Source organism: Elephas maximus, chromosome 19 (assembly GCF_024166365.1).
Source record: "Elephas maximus indicus isolate mEleMax1 chromosome 19, mEleMax1 primary haplotype, whole genome shotgun sequence".
NCBI classification, from domain to species: Eukaryota; Metazoa; Chordata; class Mammalia; order Proboscidea; family Elephantidae; genus Elephas; species Elephas maximus.
In genome coordinates, this window is record NC_064837.1 from 7,836,591 (window position 1) to 7,843,811 (window position 7,221).

The window sequence follows — 7,221 nt, forward strand, 5'->3', positions numbered from 1 at the left end:
TTCACCCAGTACCAGGACTGTAGAGGACGTTGATGAAACACTGAAACAACCTTAAGGCTACAGATATTCTTCTGTTTTAGCTCTAAGGCTGCTACTAGGTAGCAATAAGGAAAGGTGAGAGAAGAGGTGAAAAAGATAGCAGTATGAATAGGAAAAGGGGCAAGAAAAATACATTAAAAAGGCAAACGTGACAGAGAATGATAGAACGTCACCAATTATGGCTTAAGAGTTAAGCTCAGTTTTAGTGCTAAAAAAAATTCAAACCTTGAAGTTCTTCAGTCAGTGCAGACACAATACAAGTAGCTATTCTCTACGTATAAAAACCTGTGTCAGGCAGAAGAAACCTGTCAAAGAAGGAAAACTCAAATCTTTTCCACTAAAATGAGCCGCAAGACTGCACCCTGTCAAAGACAGAAAACTTGCAAGTCCTAGAAAAACAAGTCATTCCTGTCGAGTTCCCGCTCTCACAGGCTTCACCATACACACTTGCTCTTTTTACCTAATTATGGATGAAGCAGCCAGGTGAGTGGGTTCTGAGGCCTCATACAAACATCTCTCTGCATGATTTCCCATTCAGAAAAGACCTGTAGTGATCCAGAGTCCGAACATAAATGATTCTCCGTTTTTTAGGCAATTCCATGATTTTTTAAGTATAATCAATTAAATCAGGTAGAAATTTACTTTACCTAAATCCTTCTATACCTCTAAAAGTCAAAAAAAGATGAAAACGGATATATGAGAAAGATCTGCAGCGGTCAGAATTTTTGTTTTCTTTCAAATTACAGATTTCGGAAAGACCCAAACTGTACCACCAGCTCATTCACTCAGGGCAGGGAGGGGCAAAGGAGACCACCAACAATCTTGTACAAAAAGAGAAAGATGTTGGTGGGAAAGAAATGGTGCGGAAAACTTCCAGTATCCTTGATTTTTCAAAAAATAGGTTTGTGGCTACGCCATAATGCCCACCTGTACTCATTCACACATACTCAAATTTCTGAGGTCTCCCCTCTCTCCTAAATTCCATGTTCCCCTCCATTTACTTTAAGTCCTGCATCTCTGGGAGTACTGGATATTAGCTGAATCTGTTGACAGTAACAAGTTAATTTTAAAGGTCTTAGATGCCTCGCTATTTTTTTCCCCCCGATGAAGTTATCTGTACCCTAGGACTTAATTTTGCATGGTTTGGTCCTCCACTTCAATTTCCCTGAAGCAGGTGGGGGAGATTCCCGGTCTTTTTCATTTATGTGGCCCCAGGCAAATTTACTTTCAGTCAGTCTTAGACCCCCCAATAATAAATACCAAAATGTATAATGCAGAGTATTAGTAAGCCTACTAAAGAAATAAAACTATGCTTGGTTGGTTGGTTGGTTGGTTTCCTTCTATTTCTCTCTGGGTCTCTCTCGCTTTCTTTCTTCTAGCTTTCTTTCCCACATTCCCCCTCACTCTAACCCTCTTACCTCAATCTTAAGATCCCTTAACTGACCATAACTCAACCTCTACAATTTACTGTTTTGTCTTGATTTTTCCAAGTAAAGCGAGATAGTCCATATTAGTCTAAAAGGCCATCTAGGATACCTGTAAGTGTATATTAAAAAAAAAAAAAAAAAAAAAAAACAGTATTTGATGTAGCAGGAACCAAAATGAAGAGCGTCAGCAGCAAGACAGGGTTCTAGTTCCAACTGTGAAATCTGAACAAACCACTTGAGCCCTAGTTTTCTCATTTACATATAAAATTAGGAATAATATCAGGTAATCCTATCTTGGGGGCAGTGATGGTTCAGTGGTAGAATTCTCACCTTCCATGTGGGAGGCCTGAGTTCCATTTCCAGCCAACACACCTCAAGCACAGACACCACCCATCTGCCAGTAGAGGCTTGTGTGTTGTTGCTATGATGATGGACAGGTTTCAGGCTACGAGACTAGGAAGAAAACCCTGGCGATCTACTTCCAAAAATCAGTCTATGAAATCCCTATGGATCACAACGGTCCCATCCCATTGTATGTGGGGTCACCATAAGTCCAGGCCAACTTGACAGCAGCTAACAACAATCTTATCATACAGCTTGAAAACAGTGTGTCTGAACCTAATTGTGCTGGTCTAATGCCCTTGTGGGGTTTTGCAGTTATCACTTTTCCCTTTCCTCTGGGCTGACATGAGAGAAGGGGTCAGGAGAGTGGAGGGGAGGAGCATAAACGGTTTTCCATCTGCTCAGTAGTTCCATATGGCTTCCCGATTAGTCTGGATGTTCGTGCTGCTGAAAACGCATTATGAAATACAGTATGAACAGATAATAACGTAAAGGAAATCAGAGTGGCCTTACCGGGCCACAAGCATGAAGAGTCTAGTTACTTGCTGCCTTCCAACTTCAACCTCAAATTTTTGGCATGTGCCTTATACTGCAAAGTTATCAATGGTACATCACTGTGGTTCTAACATCTAAGGATTTATCTAAACTTGTCCTAAATTTATATTCACTTAGAGTAAGTTCCACAAGAACTACTTCCTGCTGCTTTGGCTGTATTTCCTATAGTTTTCCTTACTTTATGTTTTTCAAACTTAAAAGGGAGCCTCACTAATTTACTAATTCCAGGTTGTTCGCAACATGCAGAACCATTCGTGATTTTATAAGTACTAATTAAATTCTTTCCACGTTTTTCAATTCAGGACACTGTCAGTCTTCATATGCCACCTCTTTTTTCCTTCCCATGGACACTGACTACTTTATTAACTCTTTAGTTATGTAACCAAATGCCATTATTATCATCTCAAGCCTGTTCAGTAAAGCTTAGTGCACCCAGAGAGAGCAACTCAATAACTATGTGGCCTTGGGCAAGTACCTAACTGCGATGAGCCTCAACTTCCTCATCTGTAAAACAGGACAATAATACGCAAAAGTGTTTTGTGAAGTGTTGAGCAGGTTATTACTATCATAATCGCTATTATTCCTGCTCTCTCCCTCAGATAAGCAATGACAGTGGCACCTTCTCTACTTCTCCAGCTGTTCACCAGACCAGCTTAACCTACACAAACCCAGTCCCTCTCCTTTCATCCTCCAAAAAGTTAAAAGGTATAGGCTCTAGACATCACTGGGGAACCCACCCCACTCTCTACACCTCTGCCACAGCCCTTCCTAGACACAGCCAGGTGTCCTCAGGACTCTGACTTAAACTCCAAAAACATGGCTGCTTCCCCCCGACAGGCACCTGGGCCGGATCTCAGGGATACTGGCAAATGCATCAGAGGGGCCAGTAGTGCCAGCTTATTTTTTAGCAATGAAAGGTATGGATATATCAGATATATATATCATAGCTGTAACGAGCAACACATCTCGTTCTCCCCTTGTTTAATTCTGTTGTACAGTTTTTTGAAAGACGAAATAAAACACAGCTTGAAAAGCGGCCGTGATGTCCACATGGATCTTCTTCCCTGTGCTGGGGAATGATGTGTTGTGCACCAGGAATCAAGCTGTGTGTGATGTAACTGTCTGCTTCTTTCCAAAGGCCCATCTTGAGTCTTAACTACTGGCCAATGCTCCCTTTCATTGTTTAGCCACATATTAAGCCAATCTTCTTACTGCCTGTCTTTGAATTCTTCTTCTAAGTATACATTAACTCCGTATCTTGCCAAGCCTGTGAAGAGACACACAAAGACTTTCTGGACTTGATGGCAAAGGGCTAGAAACTAACCCATGTCCACTAGCAGGGACAGTAATTTCCATAAATAGCCCAGATGATAAATTTACCCAGAATGGCAACATATTCTGTTAACTCTTATGTTAAATGATTTCCTTTTATATCTTAAAGTGTTGAAAGGATTTTATTACGTTTCACATCTACACTGTCTTCCTTGGCCAGTGCCTAGGCGAAGTCTTCTATTTACTTGCAGATTCCTGATCAAAATACCTCCTGACTCAAAATGCCAGTGTAAGTTCTCCAGTAAGTTTAGAACTCTGAATCAGGAAGCACCAAGGCTCCAAAGCCAACACGAAAGCTGGTTGCTTAGAGCTTCCACCCCCTGACTGAAACCTAAAATAATCTCTCTTCTATTCCTGAATCTGCCATCTCTTCTCACAAAGATTCTTCTCTGAGACCTGAATGGCCAAAATGACTTAAAGAAAGCTCAGAGAACTCACGTGAACCCATGCAGGTGAGTAGTAAGAAGAGCAAAGGCTACCAATCACACAGGCCAGATTAAAACTCACCGCTACTAGGGCAATGTCAGTTGCTTAATCTATGAAAGGGGACTATATCCACCTACCCTTAAATGGTAGCCATAGGCTTCAAACTTGGTGACAAACAAATTAGGTGAATGCCACATAAGCAAACTTGTGTTAACTACTTGTTTTCCTATGTTTTTTAAGCCTGAATTAAAGTTTTTTGGGTTGTATAATTAGGGCCATTTCCATCTCCCAGGGAAATCCTGGTGGCATAATGGTTAAGTGCTACAGCTGCTAACCAAAAGGTTGGCAGTTCCAATCCACCAGGCGCTCCTTGGAAACTCTATGGGACAGTTCTACCCTGTCCTATAGGGTCACTATGAGTCAGAATCAACTCGATGGCAAGGCATCTATCTCCTAGAGGTGAAGATTGAAAAGCAGATTGACCTGGATTATGTATGTACGATGGAGTCAATTATGATATACAGACCCCTAAAAATAAGAAAAACTCTAAGGATTCAAATCAATCCAGCTTCTCAAATTAGGTAAAAGAAATGGGAATAAAAGAAAAAAATTTTCCTAAACAAGAAAACATGACTCCAAATACAAAGCTAACGAATACTCCATTTTAAACAAGTTTCAGCATGCACTCCCTCTGATAAGGCACATTACTGGAAAATAGGAGAAATCCTCAGTTGAGGGTTCTTTTCTCCCATAAATGTAAACTCGTCCTAATATCAAATTTTTTTTTTTTTTAATTTTATCTAACTTGGCAAACAGACCCACATTTTGCAAGTTTTAGTCACCAAAGAACTGAAGCATAAAAACCACTCAGCTCATAGATGTTGGGCGCGTTTGTGAATAGCGATGAGAGAAAGTGAGCTGGGATGAATGAAGGACTCCAATGCGCAGCCATGACAGGATCAGCAGCTAGCTACTCCCCAGTATCTCAGGAACAGAAAGAAGGGTGATAAAAGAGACTGCGGCCAGAAAAGCCATGCCGGTCAGTAGGAGAATGTGACTGAAACTAGGGTTGTTGATGACTGTTCTAAAGCAGTACTCACTATAATTCCCATTTCAGCCAAAAGAAAAAAGAATATAGTAAACTGTTGCTAGATTTCTTTCACAGCATTCAAATCTGTTGCTACATTTCTTTTTAACATTGCATTTAAACCGTAATTCATTAGAGAATCCTCAGATCCAGAAAACGGAGAAGGTTTGGCGTTTGAATTAGAATATTCATCTGTATTATGCTAAAGGAAATGCTCAAATGATGAAAATATGGTGAAAGGAACACAGTAGAGTGAAGTGTAAGGCCCTGTAATACTGAAGCTACATAAAGTGGTAGATGATGAGGGACAGTGACTCATCTACTAATAATCAATGAGACCGTTACCACTAATAGCACTGCTGACAGCTAACATCTATTCCATCTTCACCATGAAAGACCCCATACTCTACATTCATCCTCATATCATCTATGAGGTAAGGATTATTCCCTCTTTCCAAATGAAAAACTGTGGCTTCAAGGTAAGTAACCTGCACAAGATCACAAAAATCTTAAATTGTGGTAAGGGGATTCAAACCCAGGACTCTAGAGCTCAGGCTCTTAAGCCTTAGGATATTAAGAAAACAACGTTTCACACTTTGGACCACCCTTGCCACAAACTTCAAGCCATGAAAAAGCGTGGAAGGTTGTCCAATGCCTAGGAAATGCTTATCCCACAGGAGGACCTCCGGTGCCTATTAAATGAAATATACTCCATGTGTCCCACAGCTGAATCCTGCTGTTTGCAAGAGCATGGTCAATAACAGCTTCCAGGAAGGTGGTTTCCTGAGGTGGCAAGTAGAAGCCAACTGGAGGGAGCGGAAGCAGGCGGTTAGGCAGTACACCAACACCTTCTAAGGACCACTCTCTGTGAAGTCTAATCGAAAGCCAAGAAAGGTCTTTGGAAGATGAAGTATGGGAGGTTTAGGTATAATATAACAAAATAAACAGAAAACAGAGATCCTGAACTGCTGCTTAAGCTCGAGTTTTATATCCTGAGAATTTCAAGTAATTCTCTTCATTCTGAGTAACCAAAAGAGGCTCAAGAACAAGATATAAACTGAATCAATCAAGGTTAGACACAGTCCTGATACAATTAAACTAATTCAGAGACAAATGAAAGAGGGATGCTATGCTCTCCCTTTTAAGATGGATTCTGGGTATTAAGACATAGGGGAAGGAGAGGAGAATGAGGAGCATCAGAACAACTAACCGCAACCACTTTCTCTGAGTTCCTAGCACACTCCAAGCTCTGTCCTGTTTGGGAATCATCACGTACACTGTGCCCTCCATTGAGATGCTCTTCTGGTAGAAGAGGGTCGGCTTTTCAGACAGGCCTTCCCTGAATATCTTCTCAGAGCTGAATGCCCTTACCCCCATTACTTTCTACCCAGTTTGCTACCTTCATAACACTTTCTCAAATTGTAATTCTTCTTATTTACCTGCATATCGTCTTCCCTCCCCCATTCTCATGGGAAGGTAAGCCCCATCAGGGGTGAGACCCTCTAATACACTCTCCTCTGAACACCCAGTACTACAGTTCTATGCCTGGCACCTAGCAGATGTTCAATAAATAATTTTTGAACAAAAATACAAATGTATACAGCTTTTTCAAACTGTCACCTCCTGCTGTCCGGGGGAAAAAAAAAAGCTTGCATGATTTTTATAAGTCACCCTTTTTGGACCAACAACACAGTCCTCAATTGTCATTTTGCTGTTTCATTTTCCCCCACCACCTGGACTGTGAAGCTGTGAGATCCGGAACCCACCCTGGACTTCATCTGTATACTGTGCTGTGCAAAACCGTGGCCATTCAATAACCAATTCAATCTGAATTAACTTATGGCCTGCACAAAGTGTCCTCTGAGCGCTGACGTCATCCTGTCTATATATCTATCATTGTTCCTTATGTATATTAAAATTACCTCATGGGCAAGGTGGTGCGGATAGAAAGATGAATAAAATCCTGTCTCTCCTTCCTGAATCTCACACACACACACTCATAAACACGAAATA

At 41.0% G+C, this 7,221-nt stretch overlaps 1 protein-coding gene across 3 annotated transcripts in view; it reads right to left on the bottom strand.

Moving 5' to 3' along the window:
* The window catches only part of MAP2K4 (mitogen-activated protein kinase kinase 4), a 182,125-nt gene that overhangs the window by 173,623 nt on the left and 1,281 nt on the right, over positions 1–7,221 (bottom strand). The window lies entirely within an intron of this gene.